Source organism: Silene latifolia, chromosome Y (assembly GCF_048544455.1).
Source record: "Silene latifolia isolate original U9 population chromosome Y, ASM4854445v1, whole genome shotgun sequence".
Taxonomy (NCBI): domain Eukaryota; kingdom Viridiplantae; phylum Streptophyta; class Magnoliopsida; order Caryophyllales; family Caryophyllaceae; genus Silene; species Silene latifolia.
The window spans coordinates 484,465,202-484,478,183 of NC_133538.1; the positions used below are offsets into that span (position 1 = coordinate 484,465,202).

Genomic DNA, 12,982 nt, shown 5'->3' on the forward strand with positions numbered 1-12,982 from the left:
AACTTGGGCGAATAGTCTCTAGTAAAAAAGAATTGACTCATAAGAATACTATAGTAGCTCTTGTCACGACCAGGCTATATGAATTACCAGAACTCTATAAGCGGTCACAGCCCGATAGAGTGTCCCATACAGCCTGCCTATGTGATCGACTAGTCATCCCATATGACTCAATGGCACTTGAACTTGCCATCAATCGCATCACACTCTCGTCACTTCGAGACGTCACCTCATATAAGTAACTAGGGGCGAATACCATGTCAATCCAGTTCACTTTAACGGGGTTCAATTTGTCTTTACAACCCATTCGGATACGACAAGGTAGCGGGTGAGTTTAATAAAACTCAAACGATAAATGTGATAATCGCATATGAATAGTCAATATACTATCACTACTTCATATCTTATAATCTTTAGTGTATTATTAACACTAGTTTAGATGCAATAAAAGCTTGGAAAGTAGATATACCCGATATCCATATATTCCAACTTTATTAATTGCTATTTCCTTCCATTCAATGTCATATCTAATGACATGAATTTATCCAGGTATATGTCTAGACTACTTACTAGACTTGGGCTCTTTAATTTGAAAGATGCTCCCATTGTTATCGCATAACTTGTGACAAAATCATTTGTAGAGGGATTCACCCTTAATCCCTACATTGATGATTTTATCACAATTTACTTAGATTCCTTTTGTAGAATTTGCAATGTGCGAAACTAAAACACTTTTCTTAGTCTCTTACTCCTTAGTCAATAGGTCACCCTAGGATTTTAACAAATCCCATTTGAGTTTGGAAACTAAAGTTTGTGCAACACTTCAACACCTAACTTAGTTGGTCATCCAAACATGTGAACGAATCCTTAATTCTTCTCAAGAATCTAAAGGATGTTCTTTAAGGCTTTTACAAGCCATATCATGAATTAACTTGTTATAGACTTATCATGCTTCTAGCATATGGTTCATCACAGCACGTGCGTCTGCTGGCATACATGATCGTACTAATGGCGGAAACATTAGCAATCGATTTCATGCGATCAACAACTTAATAGGTTTAGTGAATGACTATGACTCCATCATAGTATTTCCACTTCTATCAACTTGAATAGCCTATTTAACCTTGTTGATTTACAGTAGGTATGAAAGATCTTATCTTCATAAGACTCTCAACTCTATGCCAATATTCTCTCACATAGATTCAAAATATAGAATACTTTGCATCCCTTTCCAAGTCTTCCAATTACTCTTGCCAGAAGAGAGCATTGGTACATTATTCTCAATAATTAATATATGATCAACATATAAGACATAGAAACATTATTTTGGCTCCCACTTATCTTCATGTATAATCATAATTATTCAATCATGTCAATGAAACCATTCACTATTATCACATGAATAGTATAATCCTTTAATGCTTGCTTAAGATCATTCTAAGATCACTTAAGAAAGCTACGCATAAGATGTTAGGACTCTTAAATCTTTATTTAAGATTTTGTGTTGGAAACACTTCCTTCTCTAAATTCCCATTTTTAAAAAAGCGAATTTTATTTGCCATTTCTTCATTAAAATGAAGTGAGGCAATTCCTAACACAATTTATCTCGATCAACATCTTCATCTAAATCATATGCATTTGTGTACTTTGAAGCTCTATTTACTTATAAAGAGACCCTCACTTTAAAGCAAATCTACTCATGAGTAACCATTTTCGGATTATAATGTTATGGCTCATATGTAACAAGGTCATGATACTATCACTTTCACAAAGTAATATTTTAACAATAAGACATGTGCGATAAACTCCCACTGAACTATGCTCTCATTCTATCTTTATAGATAATAGTTCAATACAAACTCCCACTCTATAATTCTATTACTTTCACAAAGTAACATTTCAATTATAAGTGATGTTTGTGACGATTCAATCTACTCCCACTCTATCTCTCAGAAATACATCTATATTCATGAGAGATAGCTTTGTGAGTCACAAACATATATGTTTAATGGAGTATTTTGGAGTTCACATAGACTATGTATTAGCTTTCAAAAGGCCATTCCTATCATGGCAGCTTGATTCATGTAATATGGTAGTCTGATTCATGTCATATGGTTTACTAGACTCTCTATTCTAGGTATCTTATGGTTGACCATCCGTGTAGAATAATATGTCCTTATGATATCGTAAATTCCCTACTTTATAATTGATCTTACATAAGTAAGTTGTTACTTTTAGTAATGATGACATAAGAAGAATCAAATTCATAGCTTATGGACATATAATGATCGCATCATCATAATCATCTTCTTGATCAATTTAAGTTGTCTATCTAAGGTTTTTGTACGCAAGTAGTTAATGATGATGTTTTTGGAATAAGTATTCATAATAAAACAAGTGACTTGGGTTGAAAACCAAACCACAAATATCCAAAGCACAACAATTGTTTAAAGGATTACAAACCAATTTCCAAGTCACACAAGGAAATCAAAATAGTTCTAAAAATATGAAATACATCATAAATTTAAAGACAAACCAAATTAAAGCCAAGCTGCCATGATCCATCACCACAGTTGGCTACTCTAGCTTCCCATATGATCCTCTAGGCTTGCTTTTCCTTGCCATTGTCCTTGGTAGGAGACCCTATTTATACTAAAAAGGGTAATCATCATAACTTGTATCAACATACCAAAGTTGAGATTGAAACATAAAAGATAGGGATAGTTATATACCTACTGGAATAACCTTTCTAGCTTTGATGTCGCCAAGGTATTTGGAACAGTTTCTCTTCCAATGCCCAACACCATAACAATAGTGGCACTTGTCCCCTTTGGGGGCACTGTACTTGGGCTTGAAGGTACTAGCTTCACAAGCTTTAGCTATATTCCTGTTGGGAGTTCGCTTCTTCCACTTCTTCCCGCTTTTCTTAAAGGTTCCCTTGCTCTTACGATTGACATTTAGCACATCTTTGGTGGTGCTAACACTTAACCCCATATCCCTTTCGGCTTGCACAAGCATTTTTTGCAACTCATCAAGGGAAACCTTCTTATTTTGCATATTGAAATTCACTTGGAATTGAACATATACTTTGATTTTATTGAAGGAATGAAGGATGCGATCAATCACAAGTTCATCGGGAATCTTCACCTTATGCATTTTCAAGCTCTCTGGTCGGGACTAAATCTTTTCCGTAACTTGTCGTTAGGAGCACCTAGACCAAAACACAATTTATAGCTTCACAAACAACCCTACAATTAGTAAAGAGGCAAGTAAAGTTCGGATCCCAAGGGACGGGAATTGAAATGAGATTTCTATTGCAACTAGTGGTGTCTTAGGGGTGTCACAATTTGGGTTGATGTAGAAGGTCACTAAACTAAATAGTAAAGAAAGTAAACAAGCAAGATGAATTGAAAAGGGTTGTAAACAATTAATAAAAAACACTAGGGTATCATGGGGTCATAGGGGATTCATGGGAATTGATCATACAAACATGTTCTCAAATTATAAGCAAGCAATTATTGTTGTGATGGATTGAGTTGGGTTATATCTTACAATCCTAGGAAAGTTTGGGTCCCGGAGCCGAATCGATTAGATTGTACAACACCTACAAGTCGACTTAGTCTTCCCTATTCAACAACATGCATGGTCTAATGAGACTCGAGTTCGTTTATGTCTTACAAGTCTCATTGAAAAGATAGGTGATGAGTAAAAAATGCAAGGGTTCATAGGCTCGCATTTCATCAAACATAACATGTGCATGAGTTGCGATCATAACAAGCAAGCAAATAAACTATGAAAGCATATTAATTTAAGCATGAATCATTCCCCATGTTGGTATCCCCTAATTACCCATTACCCTAGCTATGGAACTACTCACTCATTATCATGTTGAACATGCTAGCAAGGTTGTCAATCATACCAACAAAGTGAAACATGATGAACAAATGAAGTAATTAGCAATAATTAAAAAGTGATTAGGAGAATTATACCTACTAATGATTCGAATAATAAAGCAAAGAATAAAAGAAGTACTTGATGCTTGATTGAGAGGTTGTCAATCTCCCAATAATAACCCAAATAATCTTCAATTACCCAAAATAAAGGATGAACAAAAGAGAGATTAAGGAAATAAAACTTGTATTAAAACTTGATTAATTGTTGATTACAATATTAAAGAGAGATTTGATTGATATTAACTATACTAGAGATTGTTAAGAAGAACCTGCTCTTCTAATTAGACTAATGGGGTATTTATAGTGGGGATTAGGTGTAGGAATTAGGGTTAACTAAGGGCTTAAATGACGATTAAGTCCCTACTTAGGGAAACGCCGGTATTTTTGGAAGGATGGGCATCTTTCTTGAAGCTTGAAGAAACGAAATTGTGCTGTCTTGGAATCCGTGCGTCTTAGTTGCTGCCCGGGCGTCTTTGGGAGAAGACGGGCGTCTTCTGGGGTTGCTGCCCGGGCGTCTTGGAGTGAAGACGCTCGGATTGTGGAGGTGGAGGACGGGCGTCTTCAGGACAATCCGCACGGATTGCTGGACAGTAACATTTCTTCTTCTTTTCTTCCCTTTTCTTCATAAAATCCTTGGGGATTTCCTCGGGGATGCAAGGATCTTTTCTCATCATTGCCCATCTACTATAGTATGTACAAAGGCCTTCTAATCTTGTCTCTCCTTGATGCTTAGTCATTGAAATCAATCAATTTAATCTCGTTTTGCCATGAAAATGCAAGGTTTGCACTCCTTTCCTACCAAGGACACAAAACCTCAAAGAAAATGCAAAACAAAGAACTAAAGACAATAAATGACCCAAATATGCACTAAAAAGCATGGGAACAAGGCTAATTCGGGGACTAAATATGCTCTAATTATGGTCACATCAAATATCCCCAAACCGAACCTTTGCTCGTCCCGAATAAATGACCCAAATATGCACTAGGACCATTATTTTAAACTAACCTAATAACATAGCCGATATGAGACAATTAGCGGGTCTCACTCCGCCCCTTCAACTCACAACAAGACAACCATGAGGTAGGATGCCTTCTTGCAAGGCAAGGTTGGTCTTGCCAAAATGGCGACACATGCAAACATTAAGCACACAAAAATAAATAATGGATGCATCTACAAAAGAATAGCCACTTTCCTCATCTAAGTGGTGGAAATTATCTGCAAGGGAAGCAATTCAAGGGTACACACTCCTTCATAGATGCAATTTCTTCAAACTACTAAGCCTAGAAGGATACCAATAAATCACCTCCAAGTTGTGTCAAGCTAGGGTACCTTTGTCCTCAATCGTTAAATGCTTTTGTCAAGAGTAGACTCCCTATGGTGTTAGAAACACTGGAGGATCGCGGAATTCCCCCTCTTGCCTAGACAAGAAGAAGGGTCGTCCCCTCTCTACCATGCAAAAAAATGGATAAGGTAGATAAAGGGATTAATAGATATTTGAGTTTCACTTTGGGAGTTTTCTTTCATTTTTGTTTTTCCCCCCAATTTCTTGTGGCATATAACATTTGAGAACACTTTCTTGCCATTTCTTTTTGATTTTTGGCAATTCAAAACTTGACAACTTTCAACTTTTCTTTGCATTTCTTTTAAACATTTTCAAAGTCACCCCATATGTAGTGAGGGTGGCTTATATTTGAAGCTTTAGGAGTTCTATTTTTGCTCCTCTTTTCATTTGATGCATTTTTGAAAACTTTCTTTCACTTTTCATTTCATTGAACTCAAATTGATTTCTTTTTGTGCCCATTCCCTTTGATGACAAAAATATGGTAGAACATGGATGATGGATGGATGGATGCATGATTTCAAGGGTCACCTTGGAATAAACGGTAGCCAAGGGGTTATCACACCACAAAGTACTCTTGACTAGGCCTTAAACCATGGGTCAAAGGATACTAGCATGACACATCCTAGGGTGTTTTACAAGTATTCTAACAAGCAAAGTCTTAAGAAGAAAAAGCATCTACTAGGGCCTATATACACTTGTCAAGCTTCCCAAGTAGACGGTTTCACAAAATTTTTCTATCATGCAAACTACATGCCATGATGCAACTAACATATAAACATCCTAATGCAAATGATTCTACCAACTAATATGCCATATAAACTAAATGCAAGTCCTAAGTTCACATTGTTTATACCACATCAATCAAAATAAAGCCACATAATCATTAACATAAAGAGCAAAAAGGAGATTGGAAAGATCATACCATGCGGTCTTCAATATCCTCATGTCTCGGATGTGGCGTAGTCAATCAATGTGAACAAGGGTAAAACAAACACAATATATACAATAATATATACACAACTATACTACAAAGGAAATGAACATGTTTTTGGTTTTTCAATTTTTCACATTTTTATGGTTTTTTGAAATTTTCAATTTTTTTGGATTTTTGAATAGAAGTTAAGTTAGAATTCCCCATCCCCACACTAATATGGGCATTGTCCTCAATGGCCAAAATGATGGGAAATCATGCAAGCATGACGCATGAATTCTACACTAAATGCTAGCTACACTAATCTACACTACATGATACATGTGTTTTGTTTATGACGGAGAGGATAATTTAGATTACCTCCCGTTGTGTATGTATTTACTTCCCCAAACCGAGTTAGACATTATTGCTAATGTCCTAAGGTTGGGTGTAGTTCATGCACACACAATGCAATGCATGAAACTAAATTTGTCATTTTGGATTTTCAAAAGTGGGAACAATGAAATGAGAACACCTCAATGGGGTCGAGGTGTTAGTCCTCTATGTTGCTAGGACTACTCCAATCATGATCTAGATAAATAAATAAAACAAAGAAGTAGACAAACCTCAAGAGGGTAGGAGCCTCCAAAGCTTGCTAATCTTCCATCATATCATCACTATCATCATCTTCCTCAATACAAGTGGACTCATCACCACTTCCCTTTTCACTTTCTTGTTCACTTTGTTCATCATCCTCTTCTTCTTCTTCTTCACTAGCCTCTTCATCAATGCCATCAACAACCGCATCACCGACAACCTCATCGTCACCCGGACTCTCATCCCTAGATGTATTCGGAAAGAAGACTTCCTTATCCGCCCAACTAGGCAAAGGACATGAAGGATCAAGGAGTCCTTGCCTAGCTAAATGAAGGAGGGGTGGATATTGGGCTATGTAAGCATCTTCCCGATCCTTGAAAGCTTGCTTGTGCATCTCTTGCATAAGATGAGTCATATAATCATTGCTTGCTTCAACACCTTCGGGTTTGAACTCTTGGTACTTGAAAGGATAAGGTGGTGTGACAATGGAAGAGGAGGGCATTTCAATTTCATCCCTTTGTTGTCGGATAATGTATTCGGCCTCTTTTGAGAGGGGAAGGAGATAGTTGGTCTGATGGACACTTAAACGACAAATCTTCGAAGGAAAAGTAAAAGATCTAGCCTCACTAGTGAGCCACCCATACTTGGTGTCAAGAGGGTTATGAGAGACACACTTGTATTTGTTTATCATAGTATCAATATCAATGAGATGACCACCCTTTTTCGCCACATACTTGTTATCCTTGTTGAAGTTCGGATCAAAGTATTTAGCCAAAAGAGTGACTAGACCTCCATTCACAATAACGGTAGTGCCTTGCTTCCCACAATCAACAATTTAGCCATCTATCAACCAAAAGCCTTAGAGAGTTGAAAGGCTTGGTGAATTCCCTTCCAATGTTTAAGGCCGACTCAAGAAGAACAAAATCGAGCTTGGTAAAGTGGTTGGTGTCTTTTCTTACAATGATGGTGTTCCCTATGACCTTGTACCACACTCTAATGCCCGGATGGTAGACTAATAGAGCGCGACTAGCATGATAGTTCTCAAATTTCCTTCCGGAAATCGCCTCCCAAAGAGGAGCGGGGTCATACTTGCCAACATTCTTGAAATAACTATGTGAATCATCAAGACCCAAAGCTTTACTCATTTCCTCAAAGGAGATGCGCCTACTAACATTAGCTAGGCGGAACTCGATGTTTTCCAGTCTCAACCTTTGTAACTTTCAAAGAACTAAAGAATTCTAAGGTAAGGGAGGGGTATGTCAATTCTTTTGTTGTAAACAATTTCTCCAACCCCATGGCTTTAAAGAAGGCTCTAGATTGCTCAAGGACACCCAACTTATGTAAGGCATCTTCACAAATAAACTTGGTGGATAGAAAGGATTTTCTAGCAAACTTGGCATAAGTTTCCCTATGGAATTTGGAAATGAAAATTACCTCCGGATAGTTCGAAAGTTGAGCAATTTCCGGAGTAGTGGATGTTGTTGCTTCCAAGTTTGAGCTAGCTACCACCATAGCCAATGAGGCTTTCTTTGCTTGAGAGTGCCTTTGCCTTTGGTGCCTTTGTTGCTCCTTTTGTCCTTGCCATTGATGCTTGAACCAAGAAAAGAGTGAAAATCTTCAATTTCCAAGTGTACCCAAATCGATTTTAAGATGAAAGGATTTGCCTTTATAAATTCAAAAATCGACTCAAAGGTTGAAGATTTTGGTGCTTGGTTTGATTTTTGTTGAAAGAGGAGTGATTAATTTTTGTTAGAAGGATGTTTTGATTTGATTTTGATGAATGTGGTTGAGGAAACCTTGTTTTTGTGATGGAGAGGATGAGGGTTTTGAGTTTTGGGGCTTATGGGTAGTGTTTTGAATGAAGGAATGAAGAAATGAATGTGGGAGGGGGTTTATAAAAGACCCGAAAATTTTGAAATGCAGGGGGAAGACGGACGGCTTTCCTTCGGGACGCCCGGATTCTGTCTGTTCTGGGTTGATAAATCTTCGCCTAAAGACGGCGTCTTTGAGCAAAGACGCTCGGATTGTTTAGCTGCGGGACGGGCGTCTTTCAGTGAAGACGGGCGGATTCCTTTCCAGGGATTTTCTTGTTTTTCTCAGCCAAAAAGACGGGCGTCTTCTCTTTCAGGACGGGCGTCTTTTTGAGGACGGGCGGATTCTTTTGCAGGCCGCCCAGATTTGCTAACAGTCCTGAAATTTGAAAAATTCAGCTCATGAAGGACGGGCGGATTCTGACCAAGACGCCCGGGTTGCCTGAAGACGGGCGGGTTCTCTTGAAAATGCTCGGATTGTACCCCTTTTACCCAGATTCAGTTCCATTCGTGTACTTGCATATCTCGCGTCATTTTTCATTCTTCAAAATCTCGTGTTTTTCATTGTGGGGGCACTACTAAGGCATGGATAGCCTAGGCAATTGCTATCCCCACACTAAGCTAAAGCACTACGCATTAATGGAAATCATTAGTCCCTCCCTCACTTCTCTCACACATGATAATTATCTTGATCAAGGCATAAAAATCCAAAAATGACAAAAAATGCAATATGAGATTTAAAATGCGAGTTATGAGTCAGAAATATTTACAAATGGTGGTTTAAGGAGGACTCCACCAAACTCTCATCCTTAGTGAGATGTCATGGGGGCATGTCCAAGGTGTTGTTGATGTTTCTCAACACCTTGAAGAAGTAAGCAAAAGCTTGTTCATTGTCATGATAAAGATCTTCAATAGATCTTTGACCTTGTTGTCGGTCTTAATCGATAGCATTACCAATATAGGGATTGAAAATCCCTTCAAACTCATCGTCCCAAAGACCACAAACTTCATCTACTTGATCACTAAAGATCTCTTGAGTTGATAGAGACAACTCTCCCATTATCTCATTTTGGCCAATGGGGCTATCTTCTTCATTGCTTGACTTTCGTGAGCTTTGCAAGCTCTCTTTGTTATAATTCACTTGCTTTTTGAATGGAGCATCTTCAATTTTCTTCTTCCATTGGAGTTCCGACTTCTTCCTATCATCCTTCCGGCTATAATGATCAATCATAAAACGTGGTTCATGCAAACGGGGAGCTCTCATGGTCTTGTCAAGATTGAAAGTTATACTCTCATCTAACACTTCTAGAGTGAGATCTCCATGTTTCACATCAATCACAGCACCCGCGGTGTGTAAGAAAGGTCTTCCTAAAATAATTGGAATGTTGGAGTCTTCTTCCATATCAACAATGACAAAGTCCACCGGGATTAAAAATTTCCCAATTCGTACGGGAACATCTTCCCATATCCCTAATGGTGTCTTCGTCGATCTATCGGCCATTTGGAGTGTGATATTGGTGCATTTAAGCTCTCCCATCCCCAACCTTTTACTCACCGAGTACGGCATAACACTCACACTAGCCCCTAGATCACATAAGGCTTTGTTGATTGTGGTGTCGCCAATGGTACACGGTATTGAGAAGCTTCCCGGATCCTTGAGTTTTGGAGGTGAACTCCCTTGAAGTATTGCACTACTCACCTTAGTGAAGGCGATAGTCTCAAGTTTCCGGATCGACTTCTTCTTTTTGAGGATGTCTTTCATGTATTTCGCATAGGCCGACACGTGATTGATTAATTCCGTGAAAGGAATTGAGACTTCCAAATTCTTCACAATTTCCATAAATTTTCCAAGTTGGTCATCAAATTTGGGCTTGGCTTGACGACTTGGAAAAGGAAGTCTAATCACAATGGGCTCCTTCTCCTTGACCTTGTCTTCATTTTTCCTTGAGATTTCTTCTTTTGATGGTTCTCCATCCTTGGAGTTTTGCACAATTTCTTCCTTGTCACTAGCTTCCACAACTTCATCCTCAACTTGCTTCTTCGGTGCTTTATACCTTGTACCACTTCTCAAGTGAATGGCACTAACCGTTTCATGTCTTGGGGGATTACTTTGAGGTGGTAATTTCCCCATTTGTCTTTGTGAGATTGAAGATGCTAGTTGAGTCAATTGGGTTTCCAACATTTTGGTGTGAGCTAGGATGTTGTTGATGGTGGTTTCCTTTGCTTGACTATCCTTTTGCATTTGAGTGAAAAACTCTTGTTGATTCTTTTGCATTTGAAGGACCACTCTTTGAACATCAAAACCTTGGTCATTTTGTTGATTGTATGGAGATTGATTTTGGTAACCTTGGTTTTGGTTGTAAAAGGGTCTATGATTTTGGTTTCTCATGGGAGGTGGGGTGTATGTTGTTTGAGGGTTTTGAACATTTTGGCTTTTGTATGAGAGATTTGGATGGAATTTGGTGTTTTCATTATAATAGTTGGAATAAGGGGTACCACGCTTGTATGCTTAGAAAGCATTCACTTGTTCATTTGTTCCCCTACATTCACTTGGGTCATGTCCCAAAGTTCCACAATTCTCACATATCCCGCTTGGGATTGATGAAGATGCTGTCATGGCATTAACATGATGCTTTGGTGATTTTGAGGCTTCTTCAAATCTAGCCATAGCCTTTTCAAACTTCAAATTGATGGTATCAATGTGAGCACTAAGTTGAGCACCCAAATGAGTAACGGAGTCAACTTCATGCTTTCCTCCTCTAGTAGCCTTGCGAGGTCTACTATATTGTGAGTTATGGACCGCCATTTTCTCAATTTTGTTCCAATGATTGTCATCAACTTCGGTGAACATTCCATTTGATCCCATGTTGAGAATGTTCCTTGAATCTTCATATAGACCGTTCCAAAATTGTTGTACCAAGAACCACTCGCTAAATCCATGGTGAGGAAATGAGCGACAAATTCCTTTGAACCGCTCCCAAGCTTCATAAAAAGATTCTTCATCCCTTTGCTTAAAACCCGTAATTTGAGCTCTTAGCATGTTAGTCTTTTCCGATGGGTAGGAATTTTTTGTAGAAAGCTAGAGCCAACTTTTTCCAAGAATCAAAAGAATTGACTCATAAGAATACTATAGTAGCTCTTGTCACGACCAGGCTATATGAATTACCAGAACTCTATAAGCGGTCACTGCCCGATAGAGTGTCCCATACAACCTACCTATGTGATCGACTAGTCATCCCATATCACTCTATGGCACTTGAACTTGCCATCAATCGCATCACACTCTAGTCAGTTCGAGACGTCACCTCATATAAGTAACTAGGGGCGAATACCATGTCAATCCAGTTCACTTTAATGGGGTTCAATTTTTCTTTACAACACATTCGGATACGACAAGGTAGCGGGTGAGTTTAATAAAACTCAAACGATAAATGTGATTATCGCATATGAATAGTCAATACACTATCACTACTTCATATCTTATAATATTTAGTGTATTATTAACACTAGTTTAGATGCAATAAAAGCTTGGAAAGTAGATATACCCGATATCCATATATACCAACTTTATTAATTGTTATTTCCTTCCATTCAATGTCATCTCTAATGACATGAATTTATCCAGGTATATGTCTAGACTAATTACTAGACTTGGGCTCTTTAACTTGAAAGATGCCCCCATTGTTATCGCATAACTTGTGACAAAATCATTTGTAGAGGGATTCACCCTTAATCCCTACATTGATGATTTTATCACAATTTACTTAGATTCCTTTTGAAGAATTTGCAATGTGCGAAACTAAAACACTTTTCTTAGTCTCTTACTCCTTACTCAATAGGTCACCCTAGGATTTCAACAAATCCCATTTGAGTTTGGAAACTAAAGTTTGTGCAACACTTCAACACCTAACTTAGTTGGTCATCCAAACATGTGAACGAATCCTTAATTCTTCTCAAGAATCTCAAGGATGTTCTTTAAGGCTTTTACAAGCCATATCATGAATTAACTTGTTATAGACTTATCATGCTTCTAGCATATGGTTCATCACAGCACGTGCGTCTGTTGGCATACATGATCATACTAATGGTGGAAACATTAGCAATCGATTTCATGCGATCAACAACTTAATAGGTTTAGTGAATGACTATGACTCCATCATAGTATTTCCACTTCTATAAACTTGAATAGCCTATTTAACCTTGTTGATTTACAGTAGGTATGAAAGATCTTATCGTCATAAGACTCTCAACTCTATGCCAATATTCTCTCACATAGATTCAAAATCTAGAATAATTTGCATCCCTTTCCAAGTCTTCCAATTACTCTTGCCAGAAGAGAGCATTGGTACATTATTCTCAATAATTAATATA

At 38.0% G+C, this 12,982-nt stretch overlaps 1 non-coding gene across 1 annotated transcript; it reads left to right on the forward strand.

The window, feature by feature from the left end:
- The first annotated feature begins 11,544 nt into the window (after positions 1-11,544).
- LOC141636072 (small nucleolar RNA R71) lies at positions 11,545-11,651 on the forward strand. Its single transcript, XR_012540710.1, has one exon. It is a non-coding gene; the product is annotated as a small nucleolar RNA R71 (small nucleolar RNA).
- The last annotated feature ends 1,331 nt before the right edge of the window (positions 11,652-12,982 follow it).